Source organism: Meles meles, chromosome 2 (assembly GCF_922984935.1).
Source record: "Meles meles chromosome 2, mMelMel3.1 paternal haplotype, whole genome shotgun sequence".
In the NCBI taxonomy this organism is placed as follows: domain Eukaryota; kingdom Metazoa; phylum Chordata; class Mammalia; order Carnivora; family Mustelidae; genus Meles; species Meles meles.
The window spans coordinates 10,117,365-10,142,641 of NC_060067.1; the positions used below are offsets into that span (position 1 = coordinate 10,117,365).

Sequence of the window (25,277 nt, forward strand, 5' to 3'; positions counted from 1 at the left end):
AAAATAAAAAAAAAATAAGCAACCCAACATTACACCTAATGGAGCTAGAAAAAGGACAACAAATGAAGCCTAAAGCCAGCAGAAGGAAGGAAATAATAAATACCAGAGCAGAAATAAATTATATAGAAACAAATACATAATAGAACAGATCAATGAAACCAGGAGTTGTTTATTTGGAAAAATTAATAAAATTGATAAACCTCAGGCTGTACTTATCAAAAAGAAAAGAGAAAGGACGCAAATAAATAAAGGCACAAACAAGAGAGGAGAAATATCAACCAATACCACAGAAGTACAAACTATTGTAAGAGATTATTATGAAAAATTATATACCAAAGAATTGGATAACATAGAAAACATGGATAAATTCCTAGAAATATATAATCTATCAAAAGTGAGGCTGGAAAAAATAGAAAATTTGACAGAGCAATGACCAGTAATGACATTGAATCAGTAATCATAAAAACTCCCAACAACAAAAAAGTTGAGGGCCAGATTTAAAGAAGAGCTAAGGGGCACCTGGGTAGCTCAGTCAGTTAAGCATCTGCTTTCAGCTCAGGTCATGATCACCCAGGTCTGGGGATGGAGCCCCGCATCATTCTCCCTGCTTAGCAGGGAGCCTGCTTCTCCCTTTCCCTCTGCCTCTCTCCCCCATTCATGTTCTCTCTCTCTCTCTCAAATAAATAAATAAATAAATAAATAAATAAATAAAAGCTTTTAAAAAATAAAGAATATTTAATACCTATTCTTCTTTGGAATAGTCTATTCCAAAAAAAAAAGGAAGGCTTCCAAATGCATTCTAGGGAGCCAGCATTACCCTGCTGCCAAAAACGGATAAAGATACTACAGAAACAAACAAACAAACAAATAAACAAACCATAGGCCAATAGCTCTGATGAAAATGATGCAGGGGTGCCAGGCTGGCTCCTTTAGCAGAGTATGGGACTCTTGATCTCAGGGTTATAAGTTTGAGTGGCACATTAGATGTAGAGATTACTTAAAAATAAAATCTTTAAAAAAATTATGCAAAAACCTACAACAAAATATTAGTAAACCAAGTTCAATACATTAATCATATATCATTTAGCCATGATCAAATGGGATTTATTCCCAGGGTGTGAGGATGGTTCAACATTTACAAATCAATCAATATCATAAACATCAAGAAGAAAGATAAAAGCCATAGGACCATTTCAACAGATACAGAAAAAGCATTTGACAAGATTCATCATCCATTCATGATGAAAAACCTCAAAAAGATGGATTTAACAGGAAGGTACCTCAACAAAATAAAGGCCTTATATGAAAACCCACAGCTAACATCATACTCAATGGAGAAAAACAGAGCTTTTCCCCTAAGGTAAGCAACAAGACAAGGATTCTGTTTCATCACTTTTATTCAACATATTACTAGAAGTCCAAGCCATAGCAATCAGAAAACAAAAATAAATGAAAGGTATCCAAACTGGTAAAGAAGAAGTAAAACTTTCACTCTTTGTAGATGACATGATACTCTATAGAGAAAACACTAAAGATTTCACTAGAAAACTATTACAACTGATAAATGAATTCAGTAAAATCATTATATACTATACTATATATTGCAAAATCAATATATAGTAATCTGTTGCATTTCTATGCATTAATAATGAATCCGCAGAAAGAGAAATGCCCACAATAGACAAACTATGGAAAGAACCCAGATGTCCACTGGCAGATGAATGGATAAAGAAGTGGCATGTGTGGGACACCTGGGTGGCTCAGTGGGTTAAAGCCTCTGCCTTCGGCTCAGGTCATGATCTCAGGGTCCTGGGATCAAGCCCCGCATCGGGCTCTCTGCTCAACAGGAAGTCTGCTTCCCCCTATCTCTCTGCCTGCCTCTCTGCCTACTTGCGATCTCTGTCTGTCAAATAAATAAAGAAATTCTTAAAAAAAAAAGAAGTGGTGTGTGTGTGTGTGTGCGTGTGTGTATTATTCAGTCCATCAAAAAAAATGAATACTTACTATTTACATCAACGTGGATAGAAATGGAGGGTATTATGTTGTGTGAAATAAGTTAATCAAAGAAAGACAATTATTATATCGTCTCACTCACATGTGGAATAAAGTAAATAGTTCAGAGGATCATTGGGGAAGGGAGGAAAAACTGAATGGGAAGAAATCAGAGAAGGAGACACCCACAAGAGACTCTTAACTATAGGAAAAAGACTGAGGGGTGCTGGAGGGGAAATGGGTGGGGGGATGGAGTAACTGGATGATAGGCATTAAGGAAGGCATGTGATATAATGAGCACTGGGTGTTATATGCAAATGATGAATTATTGAACTCTCCATCTGAAACTAATGTACTATATGTTGGCTAATTGAATTTAAACAAAAAAGAAATTTTAAAAAATCCCATTTATAATTTCACCAAAAATAATAAAATACCTAGGAATAAACTTAAAAAGGTAAAAGAACTGTACTCTGAAAACTATAAAGCACTGATGAAAGAAATTAAAGGACACAAAGAAAAGGAAAAGATATTCCATGTTTACAGATTAGAAAAACAAATAGTGTTAAAATGTCCATGCTACTCAAAACAATCTACAGATTTAATGCAATCCCTATCAAAATACCAATGGCATTTTTCACAGAGCTAGAACAAACAATCCTAAAATTTGTATGGAACCACCAAAAACCCTGAATAGTCAAAGCAATCTTGAAGAAAAACAAAACTGGAGGCCTCACAAAGCTGTAGTAATCAAGACAGTATGGTACTGTCTTGTACACAAAAATAAATACATATATCAAGAGAACAGAATAGAAATGAATCCACAATTATATGGTTAATTAATCATTAACAAAGGAGAGATGTAGATGTAGATGTAGATGTAGATGCAAGCATCTACAATGGGAAAAAAGACAATCTCTCCAGCAAAAAGTGTTGGGAGCAATGGAAAGCTAAATGCAAAAGAATAAACCTGGACCACATTCTTAACCACACATAAAACAAAACTCAAAATGGATTAGGATGTAAATGTGAAACCTGAAACCACAAAAATCCTAGAAGACAGCACTGGCAGTAATTTCTCTAACACTGGTCTTAGCATCATCTTTCTAGTATGTCCTCAGGCAAGGAAAATAAAAGCAAAAATAAACTACTGGAACTAAACTGAAATAAAACCTTCTGAATAGCAAAGGAAACAACCCACCAAATTAAAAGACAGCCTACTGAATGGGAAAAGATATTTGCAAATGACATATCCAATAAAAAGCTAGTGTCCAAAATACATAAAGAAATTATACATCTCAACATCAGAAAAACCTCAAATAATCTAAAATTAAATAAATAAATAAATAATAAACTTGTATAAACATGTTTCCAAAGAACACATAAGAAAGGCCAATAGACACATGAAAAGATGCTTAACATCACTTATCAAGAAAATGCAAATTAAAACCACAATGAGATATCACCTCACACCAGTCAGAATGGCTAAAATAGAACACTCAAGAAACAGCAAGTGTTGGTGAAGATGTGGAGAAAAAGGAATCCTGCACTGTTGGGAATGTAAACTGGTACAGCCACTGCAGAAAACAGTATGAAGGGGCACCTGGGTGGCTCAGTCATTAAGTGTCTGTCTTCAGCTCAGGTCATGATCCCAGAGTCCTGGGATCGAGCCCCGCATCGGGCTCCCTGCTCAGTGGAAGCCTGCTTCTGCCACTCTCACTCTCCACGCTTCTGTTCCCTCTCTTGCTGTGTCTCTCTCTGTCAAATAAATAAATAAAATCTTAAAAAAAAAAAGAAAACAGTATGAAGGTTGGCTCTTCAAAAGATTAAAAGTAGAACTATCCTGTGATCCAGTAAGAGCATTACTGAGTATTTACCTCAAAACACTAATTCAAAGAGATATATGTGCCTCTATGTCTTTTTGCAGCATAATTTATAAGAGCTAAACTATGGAAGCTACCCACATGTCCACAAATAGATGAATGGATTAAAAAGTGGTACACATACACGCACACTGGAATACTATTCAGCCACAAAAAGTATGAAATCTTGCCATTTGCAGCAACATGGATGGATCTAAAGCACATAATGCTAAGTGAAGTAAGCCAGCCAAAGACAAATGCCATATGATTTCACTCATATGTGGAATTTAAGAAGCAAATGAATAAAGAGAAGAAAGAAAGAGACAAACCAAAAAAACAACTCTTAATTATAGAGAACAATCAGATGATTACCACAGGGGCAGTCGGGGGGGGGGGCATGAGTGAAATAGCTGAAGGGGATTAAAACTACACTTATCTTGAGCATGGAGTAGTATATGGAGCAGTTGAATCACTACATTGTACACCTGAAACTAATTTACACTGTATGTTAACTACACTGGAATTAAACTGTAAAAATAGATAACATGGATGTTTTAACAATGTTAATTCTTCTAAAAATAGAAAAAAGAAAAGAAGAAAGAATATATGAGGTTTTAGTGTTTTTCTTAATTTCATGAGATCTTTATTAAATGATATTTTTGTTCTTTTTACTTTTTTTAAAGATTTTTTATTTACTTGACAGAGAGAGAGAGCATGCATGCATAAGCAGGGGGAACAACAGAGGGAGAGGGAGAAGCAGGGTCTCTGCAGAGTACAGAGCCCAGTGCAGGGCTCAATTCCAGGACCTGCCTTCATGACCTGACCTGAAGGCAGATGCTTAACCAGCTGAACCACCCAGGCACCTCCTTTTTACATTTTTATAAAAATTTTTCCACTTTGACTTCATTTTTAGCTTTTAGCTTTAAAATTTTATTTTTTTAAATTTTTTGAAAAAAATTAAATATAATTTTATATTATGGGCAAGACTTATGTATTGACAAGTATTAATTTTTGTCATATTTGTTGCAAGACTATTATTTTTATGAATGAAACAAAATGTAAGTTTAAAAATCCTCCCAATACTTTGTCCTTTTGTTTCAGGCAATCATTATATGCACTTATATATAATTACATTCCATTTTTTACATTCTTTCAAAAAAATCTGCAAACATTAAAATGTATTGATTTGTGGGGATTTGATTTATTATTGATTTCAGTTAGCATAGTGCATACTTAACTCTGGAACTTTTTTCCTTTGGACTCAATATAGTATTTTCAAGATTCCCCCATGTACATATAGATAGATCTAGTTTACTCTTTTTACTCTTAATAATATTTAATGAGTTCTCTCTGTGTAACAGCCATTGTCCTAAGTGCTTTACATGGATTAACTCGTTCTGTAAGTAACTCTTGAGGTAGGTATTATTATCCACGTTTTACAGAGATGCTACAGAGAAAGAACTAACTAACGTTATGACAGAGCAGGTCTCAGATCCATTCAGAGTTTCTCTATGTAACCAACACATGACAGCTGTCCTTTCACCTATGTCTAAAATTCATCATATGAATATTATTCATATATTATCATATCATTATTATGAATATTATACCATATATTATCATCTAACATTCATCATATGAATATTTACTCATTTTCTAATAACTTTCATTATTTTACTACAAACAATACTGGAATTAATATTGTGTAACAGTGAGACTTATATACATCTCCTTGTGTCCTTTACATCATGGTTTCTTCTGCTTGGTCCTTTCTGTTGTTGACACTCTCTATTGTATTTTTCATTTGATGTACTGTATTCCTCAGCTCCAGAATTTGTTTGGTTCTTTTTCTCTGATCTCTATCTTCTTGTTAAAGTTCTAGTTTTATTCATGTATTATTTGCCTGATTTCTTTGAATTAACTGTTTTCTTGTAGCTCACTGAACTTCCTTAAAACCACTATTTTGACTTCTTAATTGAGTAAATCACAAATCTCTGTCTTTGGGGTCAGTTACTGGAAAATTACTATGTTCCTTTGGTGGTGTCATGTTTCCTTAATTTCTCATGTTTCTTAAAATATTTTGTGGCTGACTTCACATTTACAGGAACAGTCATTTCCTCCAGTGTTTGTTGACAGATATCAGGACAGAAACCTTCCATTAGCCCTGTTAAGTATTCTTCGACTTTTGCATATCTTATGGCTACACTTGCTTCATGCTTCTTCTTTCCTTTGGTAGCAGGATTCTTAAACTTACAGGTTTCCTCTTGATCCTGCCAAGCCAGGCTGAGTGCAGACAACCTCTCCTTTATTTTCCTGAGAGCAGTGCTTAATGTTCAAGTTTGTGATCTCTTCCAGGCCCACATATTAGGCTAGCTTATTGACTATGCCCAGTTACCAGCTGCAAAAGCTTTCTCTCTGCTCCATGAATCTCCCAATGGGAGCTAGCCACAAGGTGTGTGGTTAGATATGTAGGTGAGGCATGCAAAGATTTTTGGGGGGTGCCAGTGGGCCAATTGGGGAAATATGCAGGTGAGGAGTCCCCAGTGGTTCATAGGTGGTTCTCCCAATGCAGTCTGTGACACAGTTACTAGGATCTGCATCCATTTCAAGCCTTGGCTGTTGTGGTCCCAGCTGGCAGCTCATGACCCAGTACTCTGAAGGGGGCAGGAGATACATGGGCTTATCTGGCAGCATCCCTCACATCCAGGAAAGCTGGATGCTCACTCTCATGCCCTCACATTCCCCTGCAGGAGCAATCATGGGTCAAGGAGGACTCCCTTGGGACGGAGTTGTACCCCCTTCATGGGAGGGTGGTGTGGGTAAAGTGAACCTGTTCTTATTCTCTACAATGTGTCAAATCTCTGATATTTTTTCTCAGTGGTGTGCAGGAATTTCCCCACATGGATTCCTGGACCTCCACAAAAGCCCTCTTATTTGTGGCTGATTGTTAAATCAGTATTCTCCAGGGGCTCCTCAACCATGGCTGAGGGGGGCTAGAGCCAGTTCACAGGCCCCATCAAGGTCCAGAAATGGGACTGAAGCCTGCCTATTACTAGGTGCATAAGTGAGACTCCCAAGTGGCTTTCAAGTGTCATTAACAGAATCAAAGTCAAACAGCTGTAGACAAATCCTCACGGATAGAGAACTATTTCTGGGTCTGTAGCTGGGACCATATTTGACAGTCACCTGCGTGGGTGAGTGCCTGTTTTTGTTTGTTTGTTTTTTTTTTTTTCTGAACCGCTCTCCATAGACTGCATGAGGTTTCACAATCTCTTATCTGGATCCTACAGTTGCCAATAAGGTGCTATTGTTGGTGCAAGGATGCCAAACTGTGGTTGTTGAGTGGAATATATGAGCAAGGGACATTTTATTTAGCCTTCTTGTGACATCACTATCTTGTTTTAATTTGACTGCTCTGATTACTAGAGAGTTTGAGGTTTTGTTTTTTTTTTTACAAGTTTACATGTTATTCTCTTGCCCATTTTCCTTATTTATTTTTTAAATTATTGTGTGTGTTCCAAAATTCATTGTTTATGCACCACACCCAGTGCTCCATGCAATTGTGTCCTCCTTAATACCCACCACTAGACTCACCCAAACTCCCAACAACTTCCCCTCCAAAACCCTCAGTTTGTTTCTCAGAGTCCACAGTCTCTCATGGTTTTTCTCTCCCTCTGATTTCCCCCAACTCAGTTCTCCTCTCCATCTCCCAATGTCACCATGTTATTGCTTATGCTCCACAAGTAAGTGAAACCATATGATACTTGACTGTCTCTGCTTGACTTATTTCACTCAGCATAATCTCCTTCAGTCCTGTCCATGTTGATTCAAAAGTTGGGTATTCATCCTTTCTGATGGAGGCATAATATTCCATTGTATATATGGACCATATCTTCTCTATCCATTCATCCGTTGAAGGGCATCTTGTTTGTTTTCACAATTTGGTAACTGTGGCTATTGCTGCTATGAACATTGGGGTACAGATGGCCCTTCTTTTCACTACATCTCTATCTTTGGGGTAAATATCCAATAGTGCAATAGCAGGGCCATAGAGTAGCTCTATTTTTAATTTCTTAAGGAATCTCCACCCTGTTTTCCAAAGTGGCTGCACCAACTTGCATTCCCACCAACAATGTAAGAGTGTTCCCCTTTTTCCACATCCTCTCCAACACTTTTTTACTGTCTTGTTGATTTGGGCCATTCTAACTCGTGTAAGGTGGTATCTCAATGTGGTTTTGATTTGAATCTCCTTGATGGCTAAGGATGATGAGTATTTTTTCATGTGTCTGTTAGCCATTTGTATGCCTTCTTTAGGGAAGTGTCTGTTCATGTCTTCTGCCCATTTTTTGATGTGATTATCTTTTGTGTGTGTGTTGAGTTTGAGGAGTTCTTTATAGATCTTAGATATCAGCCCTTTGTCTGTAGTGTCATTTGTGAATAACTTCTCCCATTCCGTGGGTTGCCTCTTTGTTTTATTGACAGTTTCCTTTACTGTACAGAAAACTTTGATCTTGCTGAAGTCCCAGAAATTCATTTTCGCTTTTGTTTCCTTTGCCTTTGGGGACATGTCTTAAAAGAAGTTGCTGTGGCTGATGTTGAAGATGTTACTGCCTATGTTCTCCTCTAAGATTTTGATAGATTCCTGCCTCACATTGGGATCTTTTATCCATTTTGAGTTTATCTTTGTGTATGGTGTAAGAGTTTCATTCTTCTATACATAGCTGTCCAATTTTCCTAGCACCATTTATTGAAGAGACTGTCTTTTTTCTACTATATATTTTTTACTGCTTTGTCAAAGAATATTTGACCATAGAGTTGAGTTGAGGGTCCATATCTGGGCTCTCTACTCTGTTCCACAGGTCTATGTGGATTCCCTGAAGAATTCTATCAAACATTCAAAGAAGAAATAATACCTATTCTTCTGAGCCTGTTTCAGAAAATAGAGCAGAAGAAAAACCTCCAGACTCTTTTTATGAAACCAGCATTATCCTAATCCCCAAACAAGACAAAGACCCCATAAAAAAGGAGAATTTCAGACCAATATCCCTGATGAATATGGATGCCAAGATTCTCAACAAGATCCTAGTTAACAGGATCCAACAGTACATTAAAAAGATTATCCACCATGACCAGGTGGAATTTATCCATGGGATGCAAGTGTGGGTCAACATTCACAAATCAATCAGTGTGATAAAACAGATAAGTAACAGAAGAGAGAAGAACCACATGGTCCTCTCAATTGATGCAGAAAAAGCATTTGACAAGATACAGCATCCATTCTTGATTAAAACCCTTCAAAGTATAGGGATAGAGGGAACATTCTTCAGCTTCATAAAATCTATCTAAGAAAAACCCACAGCAAATATCATACTCAATGGGGAAAAGTTGACAGTCTTCCCTTTGAGATCAGGAACATGACAAGGATGTCCACTCCTGCCACTGTTGTTCAACATAGTACTAGAAGTCTTAGCAACAGCAATCAGACAACAAAAAGAAATAAAATGTATTCAAAATGGCAAAGAAGAAGTCAAACTCTCTCTCTTTGCAGATGACATGATACTTTATATGGAAAGCCCCAAATATTCCACCCCCAAACTACTAGAACTCATACAGTAATTCAGTAATATGGCAGGATTAAAAAAATCAATGTACAGAAATCATTTGCTTTCTTATATACTAACAATGAAAATATAGAAAGGGAAATTAGAGAATCGATTCCATTTACTATAGCACCAAGAACCATAAGATACCTGGGAATAAACCTAACCAAAGAGGTAAAGGATCTGTACTTGAGGAACTACAGAACACTCATGAAAGAAATTGAAGAAGACACAAAAAGATGGAAGACCAGTCCATGCTCTTGGATCAGAAGAATAAACATTGTTAAAATGTCTATACTGCCTAGAACCATAAATACTTTCAATGCCATCCCAATCAAAATTCCACTGGTATTTTTCAAAGTGCTGGAACAAACAATCCTAAAATTTGTATGGAATCAGAAGAGACCCCAAATTACTAAGGAAATGTTGAAAAATAAAAACAGAACTTGAGGATTCATATTGCCTGATTTTAAGCTTTACTACAAAGCTGTGATCACCAAGACAGCTTGGTTTATTTTTAATGGTCTTTGTATTCATTTTAGGAGCTATCTATGTATGTATACTCAGCATAATCTGTGGCTATACAATAATAAAGTTAGAAATAATTAAAAGGTGAACATTTGGAAACTAACAATGTTAATTCTAGATAAAGCTCAGATCCAATTCAACATAACACAGGTGGGGGGAAAAAACCTACAGAAAGCAATAAAAGCAGTTTTTATTTATTTATTTATTTATTTAATTTTTAAAAAATTTTAAATTTTTTTATTAACATATAATGCATTTTTATCCCCATGGTACAAGTCTGTGAATCACCAGGTGAAAAGCAGTTTTTAAAACAATATCATAGGAGTTCCAGTTCAAGATGGTGACCTAGAAAGACTGTGTTCCTCCACAGAACGCACCAAATTATACCTATTACTAGAACAAGTCCTCTTGAAAAACTGAGGCCTGAATGTATAGCTGCTGAACAACCAAAGATAAAGAGTATGACAAGAGTATAGGAAGAGAGACAGAGATATGCCATCATTTAAAAGACGAACTAGTATATATGGCCATAGCTCCAGCCAACCAGGAAAGGTCACTTCGCACACATAGTCTACATAGGGGACACCATACATAAGGCCACTCCTTCAACTTTAGTAGCTGCTTCACCTAATCAATAGGTACACAAAAAGTCAACCAAATGAAGAGAAATGATCCAAAAGAAAGAACAAAAAAGAAGTGTCGGAAAAAGAACTAAATGAAACAGAAATAAGCAATATGCCTGATAAAGAATTTGAAGTAATGACCTCAAAGATATGCACTGAGCTGGAGAAAAGAGTGGAAGAACCCAGTGAGACGTTCAATAAAGGAACAGAAAATATTAACAAAAAACAAAGTTGAAGAATACAATAACGGAAATAAAAACCATACTAGTAGGAATCGGTAGTAGATCAGAGGATGCAGCAGAACATATCAGAAATCTGGAGCACACAAGCTGAACAGCAAAAAGAGAAAATAATTTTTTCATTTTAATGAGGATATAGTAAGAGATTGCTCAGACAACATCAAGTGACAAACATTCACGTTATAGGGGTCCCAGCAGAAGAAGAGAGAAAAGTATACGGAACTTACTTAAAGAAATAATAACTGAAAACTTCCCTATCCTAGGGAAGAAAATAGACATCCAATACAAGAATTGCAAAGAGTTCTAAACCAGACGGACCCAAGGAGGTCCACACCACAGTATATAATGATTAAAATGTCACCCATGAAAGATAAAGAATCTTAAAAGCAGCAAGAGAGACACAAAACATTACTTTTTTTTTTAAAGATTTTATTTATTTATTTGACAGAGAGAGATCACAAGTAGATAGAGAGGCAGGCAGAGAGAGAGAGAGAGGGAAGCAGGCTCCCTGCTGAGCAGAGAGCCTGATGCGGGACTCGATCCCAGGACCCCGAGATCATGACCTGAGCCGAAGGCAGCGGCTTAACCCACTGAGCCACCCAGGCGCCCACAAAACATTACTTTTAATGAGTCCTTATAAGGCTATCAGCTGATTTTTCAGCATAAACTTTGCAAGCTAAAAGAGAGCAGCATGATATATTCAAAGTGCTTAAAGGAAAAACCTGTACCAAGAATACTCTACCCAGCAAATTTATCATTCGTGTTTGAGAGAGAGAGCTTCCCAGAGAAGCAAAAGATAAAGGTGTTTATCACTATTAAACAGTCTTATAAGAAATGTTGAAGGGACTTTTTTAAGTGGAAAAGAAATGACCATAATTATACATAAGAAAAACATGAGTGCAAAGATGTAAAGTTGGACAAATATACATAAAGGTGGAGAAAGGAGTAAAAAGGAAACATAAAGGGAAAAGGAAACAAAGGGTTTTTTATTTTTCTGTTTTTATTTGTTTTAGAATGTGTTTGAACTTAAATGACCATTAATATGGACTGTTATTTATTTAGGACGTTACAGATAAACCTCATGCTAATCACAAACTCAAAACCAATGACAGATATATAAAAATAAAGAGAAAGAAAGCCAAACAGAATACAGATAAACAGATTATATCTGTCTATGCAGATATATATTTCCATGTATATATATATATATATATTTCCATGTATATATATGTATATACAGACATATAAAAATATATAGAGATATATAAAAATAAAGAGAAAGTCAAACACTATAGATATTCCTCAATCACAAAGAAAGTGATCAAGAGAAGAAAGGAGCAAAGAACTACTATAAAAACAGCCAGAAAACAAAATTTTAAAATGGCAAAAAGAATATACCTATCAATAATTATCTTAAATGCAAATGTCTAAGTGTTTTCAAAAGACACAGAGAGGCAGAATGGCTAAAAAAGCAAGACCCACCTATATACTGCCTACAAGAGACTCACCTCAGTTCTAAAGATACATACAGACTAAAGTAAAGGGGTGGAAAAACATTCACCGTGCAAATGGAAGTTTAATAAAAAAAAGGTAGCAATACTTATATCAGAAAAATAGACTTTAAAACAAAGACTACAACGAGAGACAGAGAAGAGCATCACATAATGATAAAGGGATTAATCCAACAAGAGGCTATAACAATTGTAATTATCTATGCACCCATCACTGGAGCACCTAAACTCATAAAGCAAATATTAATGGAAATAAACAGAGAAATTGATAGTGATATACTAATAGTATGAGACTCTAATACTCCATTTAAAACAATGGATAGATCATAGAGACAGAAAATCGATAAGGAAACTATGTCTTTGAATGACACATTGCCCCAGAAGGGCACAACAGATATTTACAGACAACTCCATCCAAACAAAAAGAGAATACACATTCTTGGGGCACTTGGGTGGCTCAGTGGGTTAAGCCTCTGCCTTTGGCTCAGGTCACGATCTTAGGGTCCTGGGATCAAGCCCTGCATCAGGCTCTCTGCTCAGCAGGGAGCCTGCTTCCCCCTTCCCCTCTGCCTGCTTCTCTGCCTACTTGTGAGCTCTCTCTCTCTGTTAAATAAATGAACAAAATCTTAAAAAAAAAAAAAGAATACACATTCTTTCAGGTACAAATAGAACATTTTCTAAAATAGATCACATATTGGATCATAAAACAAACCTCAATAAATTTAAGACGATTAAAAGCATACCATGCATCTTTTCTGACCACAACCCTATGAAACTAGAAATAAAGGGGAAAAAACTGGAAAAAATGCAAAGAAGTGAAGGCTAAAACAACATGATACTCAACAAAAAATAGGTCAATGAAGCAATCAATGAAGAAAAAAATATACATGGAGACAAGTGAAAATGAAAACACAACAGTCCATAATCTCTGTGACATAGCAAAAGCCGTTCTAAGAGTGAAGTAAATAGCAACACAGGTCTACCTCAAGAAACAAGAAAAAAATCAAATAGTCTAACCTTACACTGAACTGAAAAAAGAACAAAGTTCCAGGTGAACAGAAGAAAGGAAATAATAAGGACTAGGGCAGAAATAAATGATGTAGAGACTAAGAAAAAATAAAAACAATAAATGAAACCAAGAGTTTGTTCTCTGAAAAGATAAACAAAATTGATAAATATATAAAGAAAATGGACCCAAATAAAATGAGAATTAAGAGAGAAGTAACAACTAACCACAGAAATACAAAGAATGATAAGAGTACTATTAAAAATTATATGCCAACAAACGGGACAATTTGAAAGAAATAGATCACTTCCTAGAAACATACAGTCTTCCAAAACACAACCAGGAGGAAAGAGAAAATCTGAACAGACCAGTTATAAGTAATGATGTTGGATGAGTAATCAAAAACCTACCAAAAATGCAAGTTCAGGGCCAGATGGCTTCACAAGTGAACTCTCCCTTTAAAGAGTTAATACCCATTCTTCTCAAACTATGCCCAAAAACAGAAGAGAAAGGAAAGCTTCCACATACATTCTATGAGGTCAGCATTGCCCTGACACCAAAACCAGGAAAAGACCTCAGAAAAAGAAACTACAGGCTAATATCACTGATGAACATGATTAACATAGATCCAAAAATCCTCAACAAAATATTGGCAAATGGCATACAATACATTAAAAAGATCATTCCCCATAATCAGGTGGGCTTTATTCCAAAAGTACGAGGATATTTCAGTACACACTAATCAGTATCATATACCACGTAAACAAAACAAGGGTTAAAAACCGCAATCATCTCAATAGATGCAGAAAAAGTGTTCGACAAAATTCAACAACTATTCATGATAAAAAATCTCAACAATGTGGGTTTAGACTTAAACCAGCACAATAAAGGACATATACAGAAACTCACACCTAACATCATACTCAATGGTGAAAACAGTTTTCCTTTAAAATTAGGAAGACAAGGGTGTCTCCTCTTTTTTTTTTTTAGTTTATTATTTGATGAAGTTTTATTTTATTGAATCATAGAAATACAGCACTAGAAAGAGTCTTAGTTTCTTCTAATACCCTCTTTAACTTGGTGGCACAAAGAACTCTATGAGCAGCTGCCAATGTGCTGGTCAGCTGCTGTTTGTTTTTACAAACATCTTCACCTTTCCTTACACAACTGTGTTCTGTATCACAAGAATCAAATTTCTATCAACTGGATAACCAATTCCATATATTTTTTCCATGAAAATACCTATAAATATTTGTTTCTCTAAGTGAAACCTCACTGTATACTCATTTAGGATAATTGTAAAGAATTATTAGGACAGGGGCGCCTGGGTGGCTCAGTGGGTTAAAGCCTCTGCCTTCAGCTCAGGTCATGATCCCAGAGTCCTGGGATCAAGCCCCATATCGGGCTCTCTGCTCAGCAGGGAGCCTGCTTCCCTTCCTCTCTCTCTCTCTGCCTGCCTCTCTGACTACCTGTGATCTCTGTCTGTCAAATAAATAAAATCTTTAAAAAAAAAAAAAAAGAATTATTAGGACAGCTCTTTATTTTACTCTTATCACTGTTATTCAACGTAGTACTAGAAGTCCTAGTCTCAGCAGAGGCATCCTGAGCACCCTGGTGGCTTAGTTGGTTAAGTGTCCATCTCTTCATTTTGGCTTAGGTCATAATCTCTGGGTTATGAGATTGAACCCTGGATCAGACTCTGCACTCAGCATGGAACCTGCTTAAGACTTTCCCTCTAACTCTGTACAGGTCCCAACCTCTTCTTGTGCTCATGCATTCTGTCTCTCTCTCTCTCTCTCTCTCTCTCTCTCTCTTTCTCAAAAAAAGAAAAAAAAAGAGGGGCAGGAGAAGGGTCATTATAGTAACAGGCATATTAGAAAAGAAGGTAAAGTTTCACTCTTTACAGACAACATGATACTACATAGAAAATCCTAAGGACTCCACCAAAAAACTACTAGAAGTAATAAATGAACTCAATCAAATGGCAGGATACAAAATCAATACCTAGAAATCTGTAGGGTTTCTATATACTAACAACAAAGTTGCAGGAAATTAAATAAACAACACTATTTCCAATTGCACCCAAAAGATTAAAAATACTTAAGAATAAACTTAACGAAGTGATGACAGACATGTACTTTGAAAACCATAAAACACTGATGAAAGTAACTGAAGATGATACAAACAATGCAAAGATATCCCATGCTCATGGACTGCAAAAATTAATACTGTCAAAGTGTTCATACTACCCAAAGCAATCCACAGATTCAATGCAATCCCTATCAAAATGCCAACAACATTTTTCATAACACTAGAACAAATAATACTAAAATTTGTATGGAACCACAGAAAACTCCAAAGAACCAAAGCAATCCTGAGAAAGAAGAACAAAGCTGGAGGTATCACAATTCCAGGTTTCAAGATATACTACAAAGTTCTGGTAATCAAACACTAAAATCTTAGAATTTACATAATAAGAATTAAGTGTGTTGATTATTAAAAAATAATTTGAATGTGCATAGTAGAAGTTACTATGAACAAAAACCGTAGATAAATTGGAATGTATTTACTATACAAGAGTTAACATTCAAAATACTCAAGAACACTTAAAAATTCATCAGAAGAGGGACGCCTGGGTGGTTCAGTGGATTAAGCCTCTGCCTTCAGCTTGGGTCATGATCTCAGGGTTTTGGGATCGAGTCCCGCATTGGGCTCTCTGCTTGACAGGGAGCCTACTTCCTCCTCTCTGTCTCTCTGCCTGCCTCTCTGCCTGCTTGTGATCTCTGTCAAATAAATACATAAAATCTTTAAAAAAAATTCATCAGAAGATGGCAAATACCTTAGCAGAAAAAATGGACAAGGATACTGATGAAACAATTTATATAAAAGCAAATCCACATATCTGAAAAGCATGAAAAGATACTAACTTCACAAGTGAAGAGACTTAAATAAATGTAATAGTTATAAATTGAGGAGTTATATATGGTTGTAAGGACATGAGTAGTTTCATAATTTTCTCATAAAAATGTGAATATTTGGGGCGCCTGGGTGGCTCAGTGGGTTAAGCCTCTGCCTTCGGCTCAGGTCCTGATCTCAGGGTCCTGGGATCCAGCCCCACATCGGGCTTTCTGCTCTGCGGGGAGCCTGCTTCCCCCTCCCCCTCTTCCTGCCTCTCTGCCTGCTTATGATGTCTCTCTCTCTGTGTCAAATAAATTTTTTTAAAAATGTGAATATTTGTAACACTTCAGAAGTAATAGGGCAACATACATTAAAACTTATATTTTTACTTCTTGAACTTAGAAGGTAAGAGAATTTATAAATAATCTCTATTATAACCTTATTTTTTGATAAAACCTCTAGAAACAAAGTGAATGATTTATAAAACAGTAATTTGGTTGAACTGATTGTTTCTTATTATCTGTATCATGGGATAATACATGGGATATACAGACAGGTAAAATTTTAATTTCATTATAGTAATCAACAGGGAAGCTTTCCACAAGGTATCAATGAATAAGGAAAAAAAAGATGGACAGTTTTGAAAAATGATGACAAAAAGACTGATGTGCCTGTTAGCACATACAAACATGTTTTTTAATGTATGTATGTGAATGGTTACAAAAGTGTAGAAAAATCTAGAATAATAGAACTCAGTTGCTAACATGGTTTATCTGTGATATGGAAGCTGAAGAGAACAAAGAGTGGACAGAAGCAATTAAAGGAAACTGAGGAATTACAAATTCAAAACAATGGCATTGGGATATAATTTGGGAATTTATGTAAAATTACATGTGTATATATTTCTAAAATAAAATATTTTTAGAGATGAAAAATTACCATGCTGATGAAAATAACAGAATGGGGGTGCCTGGGTGGCTCAGGTTAAAGCCTCTGCCTTCGGCTCAGGTCATGATCTCAGGGTCCTGAGATCGAGCCCCACCGCATTGGGCTCTCTGCTCAGCAGGGAGCCTGCTTCCTCCTCTTTCTCTGCCTGCCTCTCTGCCTACTTGTGATCTCTGTCAAATAAATAAATAAAATATTAAAAAAAAGAAAGAAAATAACAGAATGGGTGGATTTAACTTAAATCTAAAGTAAATGTTGCATGTATTTTTTCCTAGCTCAAATCCAGATTTTCTTAAAAATCATCATACAATGATACTACAGAATCTGAATGTATATTAAAATAATGCAATCAATGTCAAATAAATAGCTTCTTCAAAATTTTTTCTCCCACATTAAAAGGAAAAATATAGATTGGTCTTTTAGTTAAGGTAGGATCAGTGGAAAGGAGAAAATAAATAGCAGAAGGGGAGAATGGGTCCAGTCTGAGACTGAAATTTCAACAGCTTGATTGGACCTTTAAAAAGATGCAGGGGAATCTGATAAGGAAATGGAAACGAAATTTTCAATGAGCAAATATTTGCTGAGAATCCACCAGATATCAGACTCTGTTCTAGGCACTGATGCCCAAGGTAAAAATGAAAGCACAGAGTTCATTATGTAGAGCTTAGACTCTCCTTCTGGAGAGTATGATCATAAATAAGGAAACAATGGAGGTAGTTGCCAAGAGCATGTGGGCTCTAGGACAAATCAGATGATACTGGAATGACAAATGGTATGACCTCAGCTGACCTGAGACTGACTGGGCAAAAGGAATCCCTCCCCATGCAGCTCTGAAAGGAACATTCCCAGGCGGGGAGAACAGCGAGTGCGAAAGCTGTAAGTAGGACTAAGTCTCCTATGTTCCAGGCCCGATGGGACCAAATGAAGACAACAGGCCTGAGAACAATGTCAGAAAGAACCAGAAGGCTCTGCTGTAGAACTTTCAAGGCCCCACTTCTGTTGGAAAACATGAATTAGAACAAGTTGCTAAAATCTGGATAATCAAAATATCAAGAAAGGCAAGGCCAGGATGGGGAACTTGATCAAACTCAGGTTGGTCTTCTGGGAGCCCCCAGGACCATTAGCTTTAAGGAGCATCAAGTGCACTACAGGTCAAAATCCCCTGAGGGAGCTATTCCAAATGAATTAAGTACAGACAAAGAGAACCTCCTCAGAGAGGCATGATTCTAGCCAAAGACATCCAGGCCTGAAGTAGCACTGTGATATATATGATATAATGGCTACCTGGGGACCAAAATAAAGCTTGCAAACCTGTAGAGATGAGGAATTCCAGAGAAATGACCAGGAGATTATGAGGAAGGGCCCAAGGGAGACGCAAGGCTACCCACTGCTGAGAGGCTGCCTATAAACCAATTTGACACATCCTGCTTATAAGAAGGGTCAGAAGCTAAGTTCCCAGAGAAAGCCCCCATTCACTTCAGTACCCGTGTGCCAAGAATTCAGGGACAGGAAATAAAATGGAAAGGAATATTTAGAAACTTAAATAGGTACTTTTAATTAAATTAAAACCTTTATATAAAGACTTTAAATGAGATTCCCTTACCTTATGAGAAAGAAGGGAAGTTCAGTGAAATCCTAGGTACTATAGGAGAAACCTCTCTAAATGTCTAAATTTTGCAAGAAGACAAGTATGTTTGAGATAACAGTCTCTGAAAGAGGAAGCAGTTGTGTACGTGACAGATCCCTGTCCCTCCCTCCTAGGTTATAGGAATCATAAAGTCATGAACAAGCTCTTGAAATTTTCCTTTTTTGGGTTTTATGTTTTGTAAGTGATAAACTCTAATAAGATAACTTTGACTTAACTCGAGTTCCTGCAAGATTGAAGAAATGTGTATCCTCATTATTCTTTCCTAGATGATAATGAAGTTTCTACTGTCTATGGCTGCAAACAGCAAAGTGGGTTAGACCAATTTTTTTCACTCTGAGAAATCAGGAGGAATATTTTCACTCAGAATCACAAAAATACATTTACATTCAGACTCAACCCCAGAACGACTGGTCTCCCATGATGGGACCTAGGCGCGGGTATTTGGAAGAGTTTCACGGGCGTCTGGGTGGCTCAGTCAGTTAAGCATCTGCCTTTGGCTCAGGTCATGATCCCAGGGTCCTGGGATCCCTGCACTGGGCTCCCTGCTCAGCAGGGAGTCTGCTTCTCCTTCTTCCTCTCCCTCTGCTTGGGCATTCTCTCTCTCTCTCTTTCTCTCTCTCAAAAAATTAAATCTTCAAAAAGTTTTACAAGTGACTGAGGCTTCTTCTACCTATAAGAATGTTTGTCAAAGCTCTAATATTTATTAATTCCCAGGTATGCAGCTTTTGTTTGGAAAATCTTGGCATAGCCACAAATCAGTACTTAGGCTCCAAACTGCTATTATTATATGCTTTGGGGGCCTGCGGTATAGATTTTCCGCATGTGGACCTGAAGGCTGCCCGAGTTCATTATCCTGATTTCTCAGCCTAGTTAACAAGTTTACTTGGGGCAAATGATTTCTGAGCTTCAGTTTCATTATCAACAAAATGGGACCTGTAATTGTACTCAATTTCTAAAATCATAAAAATTAAATGAATTAATGCAGGTTATCTCATATTATAGTTACACTCACTCAAGGTTAGCCAATACCATCTCATTTGCCTGTGGAAAATGGTTATCTTTTAAATTTGGTGGGAATGCAACCAGGGTGTTTAATATTATTAAATATCAATTTAATATTATTAATTAATATTAACTTTAATATTCGAAAGTGCTTAGTAGACCTCTGGAGGCTTGAAAACGTAGGCCAACTGAGATTTCTGTGAGGAACTGGAAAAGGTACGTCAAGTTCTTGCGGAGGATGTTTCGGTCTCCTATTGCTACAGTAGGACCCAGACTCCATGCAGACATTTAAATGAGACCCTTTTAAGAGCCAAGAAGAAAATAAGGAAGGTACTTTGGTGAAATACATTAAATTTTCAGTGGCAACGAAATTAAGAAGGAACCAACTTCTTGACACTATAAGCGTTATTTTGTTTCTGTGGGCTTTTTTTCCTTCATATTACTGGCATGGTGTAATTTGGGCTGTACTGCTATTCTGATGCCCTGATGGAACATGTTAGGTGTGCTTACTTGTAACAGAGAATTGAACCTAGTTTGACAAGAGAGCTAGAACTGTCTTCTCCCCCTGGTCTGGCATTGCAATTTTTGTGCTTTCCTGATTCACTCTGACTTTTTTGTGTGTTTAGGGGCGGGACATCAAAGAAGCGTTCATCACATGCTTGAGCTTCTCACCTCCCATCCCCTGCTCTCTGCTGCTACCACAGGAGCTATACTGGTAACGGCCACCTGACCATGTAGGAGGGACTTCTCTGCCCTTTGCTTATCACCTCCCCTGCCAGAGCCAGAAAAATCTTCAGATTTATCAGAGATGGGTGCCTTTAAAACAAACAACCAAACCAAACCAAACAAAGCATTGTTCATCTCCTATGTGTCAAAAGGCACATTCAGCAGCCATAGATACTATCCTACTCACTTCTTCAAATAGCCCATTTTGTACAGGAGGCATGAAGGTCATAGAATTTTCAGACAGCTGCTCTCAAGTGGCAAAATAAAAATATCTGAGCCTTCTCACCCTGGATCCTTTGCCCACTGACTATAGAAACAGGGAAACCAAGGGGGGTGAAGAGTTTTTGGAAAACTTATTCTATCTCATCCATTTACTTTGAGAAATCTGACTCGAGGTTAAATGATTTGCCCCAGGCAGAGAGCCAGTCAGAAGCCTGTCTGGGAAGAACAACAGATCACTTCACTTTTAGAAGTCTTATATCTCAAAATCCCACAAGGCACAGGAAGGACACATGATCCATCCTAAACAGCTGTCTGCTGTGGCGACCATTCCAACTCATTGCTGGGGCAGTCTACTTACAGCATTTTGCCTTTGGTTCAGTAGACTGAGGGACTCTCTGGACCCTTAATGTCCAACTGCAAGGCAACTGGAAAATTCTCTTAAGAGCCAGTCTGCCCCACAGAGTTCGAACTTGAAACTAAAGGCAAAGAAAACTATCAGCTGTCAACACTGGGTTAGTGGTAAGCATAGTGGTTAAGAAAAAAACTTACTAAGATTATTAAGAGTGCATATAGATATGCTTTAGAAATGTGAGGTTCTTTTAACCTTACTTTCTCTGACTATATATGACAGCTTTAAAGTGTTCACCTACAATCAATTCCCCCTTTTCATAATAAGAGGATAGTATCTTACAAAATTCTATTTTTAAATGTAAGAAGCTTTGAGGAACAAAATTCTCATCTTGTGTCTCCACTTGCAGTTACAAATTAATTTGAATACAATACAGTGAAAAAGTTCATGAATATGTATCCCAGAAGCAATTACATGGGATTCTCATAAAAAAAAGCACACACATAACAGCCAAGAACAATAAATGAGCTAATTTTCCAGGAGTAAGTCATTCACTGATACTAGTGAATTTATGTCTATATATTCCATAGCCTTTGCCATCTGTGAAAGAGAATGTTGGTGAGCAGCATGATTAACAGGAGCTATAAGGTAAAAGAATAAAAAATGAAACAAGAAATTTCTAATATATACTTTTAAATAATTATATATAAGTAATTAAATATAAGTAATATATTCACAAATATATTTGTATATATAATTAATCAAATGTAAGTCATATATTCACAAATATATTCAAAAATATAATATATTCATGAATATAAGTAATATATTCACAAAATCTTCAAGAATGAAAATGTCAGACAAGATGATAGATTGATAGGTAAATGCAGAAAAAATACCTGAGATTCAAGCTCTCCTGATGAGGCTTATAAACGTCAAGAAAAACAAAAGGGGGGGCACGAATTGAAAAGTCTAATTGCATGAAATGGATTTTAGAAAAACTTACTATGTTGATAAAAAGCATGGGATAATGATATATGCATAATATGTCATTATCAAGCAATAATGAAAGCACATTTTAGATTATTACAATATCTACTCTTCAATAATATTAATACCTTTAATACCTTAGCACCTTTAGAAATAGCATAGTGGATAGTGAAGTTGTTTTCTTGATTGATTACTTTTAACAGATGAGACTTTCTATTGAAGTCTGTATACAACTGCCACTCAATTTTCTGTTCATGATCATGATTCTATCTTTGGGCATTTCATAGCAATTTTGCAAATTCAACCATAACTTAAAATATCATTATTAAAATAATTTTACATAAGCCCTTTTGGTTTAATTGGGATTCTTGCTGAAAACAAGGATATTCAGAGTTTACAAATCACAGTTGGCTCATCTCCCTTATTAGCTGTTATCCAAGTCTGGTTGTATAATGGAAGGAGGAATTTAGACGCATGGTTAGAACAACAGTGAATACTTTGATCAGAAAAAGAAAAACCCAGCATCTTATAGTTTACATCATATTATATTAAAAGTCTTCAAAATAAATAAATCTTTTAAATATCTACAGCCTCGCTGAGGGGAAATGCGAGTTAAACAAATGCATCTTCGCTCCTTCTGGTTCTGTGTTTAGCAAAAACGACAGCGCAGAGCAGATAATTTTCCTCTTCTCCCACACCAGACCCTAACTTGCTCTGTTGCTGGAAAAATGCCTGGCGGTTTGGCAGGAGAGAGTTTACACCCGTATTGTCCGGAAACCCCATCTCAGCCCGAAGAGGAGCTAAAAATCTCTCCCGGCGCTTCACTGAGGGCTCTGCGTGTCGGGTACCAACGCCAGAAGCTGCATTTTTAGCCTCCGTGACAAGACGCACAGGAAACAAAGATCATCGCCTCGGAATGCCCACAGATGAAGAGAACAGTTTAGAAAAGTCTCGCTAGCCCCACACACATTCTCTAAGATCTAGCCAAGTTATACCAACGCAGCCCTGGAGAGGGTTTTTGAACTTTATGGTTAAGAAAGCGCCTCTCGGTGCTCGCGCTGCCGGCCTGGGAATAGGCATTCATGGGCTGGCGAGCTCGGGGAAGGAAGACCCCCCAAAAGTGGGGCTGGTGACCAGAGTGACACCTTCCTGGATTGTGATCCCACAGAGGGTGCCCGAGAAACTAGAATGGGATTGAGGAAAAGTCAAAAGAGTAAAGGTGCAAAAAGGTGCAAAATCCAAGGGTGCAGTCCCCAGTGGTTAACAGGAATCCTCCAAGGCAGCGGAAGCACTGCAGACCACAGAAGCCTGGCCGCCCCCTTACCTGCACCCCGCGGCGACTCAGTCCCTGCAACGTCAGCCCCAGATCCCTTGCCGGGCTTCAGCAACAGGTCCGTCCCTATCCGGCTACCGCTGGGCTGCTCCAGCCACCTGCCCGCTCCCCCGCGGAGCGGCTCAGCGCAGCAGGTCCCTGCCCGCCTTCTGGGCGCCTGTGCTCTGTGCTTCCTGCTTACCTCGAGGACCCCTTGGCTGAAACGTCACTCTCCAGGGGGCACCAGCTAGCTGCTGGGATTCCGGAGAAGATATTCTCTCAGCCCACTAAGGGCCATCCCGATACCTTCTTGGGAAATTCAGAACTGCGTGCAGCAAAGAAAAGGAAGCATCCCTACGACTGATTGTTGTGTGCCTGTTTGCTTCTCCACACCTTGGGCAATTGATTTAGCCTCTCGGTGCCTCAGCTCCCTCTTTCATAGAGATGATGATGATAACTGGGGAATCTGAGAAGTAAATGAACGTGTATGCACAAAATGCCTGGAATGAGACCTGGGACATATTAAGCATTCAGTCAAGGTTGGCTGTTGTTTTAAAGTTCTCATCACATCCTTGTGAAGGCCTTTCAGGTTACAGGAAAACCTCTCTGAAATTCTGAAATGGAAATTCACATCATAATTAGAAGGCAAAAGGAGAGAGCTGGGATAAGTGCCCAGTGATTGTGACAAGAAAATCTGCTTTGTTGGAAATCGCTAATAGATCATGCCTAAAAATTAATGCATTAACGTAGAGGTTTATATAATTACTGAGACGTAATATTTAAAGGTACTTTAAGACAGCAACATAGGTAGGGTCAAGTGCAGGTAAAGCCTTTGCATATGGTATCAGGTCTGACCCTCACAGCAGTAAGCTTGTGAAACAGTTGGTAGTTGTAATTATTCCCAGTCCATACAGAGAGAGGCATCAAGGTTCAGTGGCTAGTCCAAAACCACAGGGGTGGTTTTCAAATGACAAAGCCAACTTTGGAAGACAGATTCCATTCTCTCACTATTAAATCTCTCTGCTGGAATCACTGATAAATGTGGGATACAGGAAAAAGCTGCCTGAAGAGACCTTTTCAAACAGGATTCCTGGGTCCTGGATTAAGGTTGTAGATTCAGATCTGTGTCTGTTCAAACCTGGATTATGACCATGTTGAGGAAGTAGAAAAAGGAATCTCTCCCAAGGCCTTACCAGGTTCAAGGGAGAGACGCCTTCCTACTTCTGCGAAGTCTACCTATCCCTGGGCACAGAAAGTCGTAGGGGGGAAAGGATATTAAACAGTAACTAACTGGAGGCAAGTCTTAGAAGAATAAATTCAGGAAAATGAAGGTAAGACGTGAAAAACATTCTGTGTTTAATCTGAGCTTCTCATATCAAAGGGCAAAAAAGAATGCGGAGGGCACCTGGGTGGCTCAGTCAGTTAGGTGACCAACTCTTGATCTCAGCTCAGGTCTTGATCTCAGGGTTGTGAGTTCAAGCCCAACAATGGGCTCCACACTGGACATGAAGCCTACTTGAAAGAAAAAAATGTGGCCCATCATCCCATATAATCTGTCTTCCTGCTTCTACTGGAAAAATAGATCATCAAAATAAATAGGAATAATAGCACTGCTTTCTGATGAGACAGTGAGGTAATGTCTAGTTTGTGAGACTTTTGTTACAAATTAAAAGAAATACAATACTTGCCATGTGATAGTCATTAAATTAGGAGTCACTTGCTGTATCTTATAAAATCACAGTGTGTACTACTGTCCTGAATCCACTCCCCAAACCCTACTGGAAATATCAGACCATGTCCATAAGCAGGAGAAAATTATATACA

General features: G+C 37.5%; 1 protein-coding gene across 1 annotated transcript in view; it reads right to left on the reverse strand.

The window, feature by feature from the left end:
• The window catches only part of NPFFR2 (neuropeptide FF receptor 2), an 85,623-nt gene extending 62,071 nt beyond the window's left edge, over window positions 1-23,552 (reverse strand). The window contains exon 1 of the mRNA XM_045992402.1: window positions 23,466-23,552. The gene's annotated coding sequence lies outside the window, so the exon portion shown is untranslated. The remainder of the gene's footprint in view (window positions 1-23,465) is intronic.
• Window positions 23,553-25,277: the final 1,725 nt, after the last annotated feature.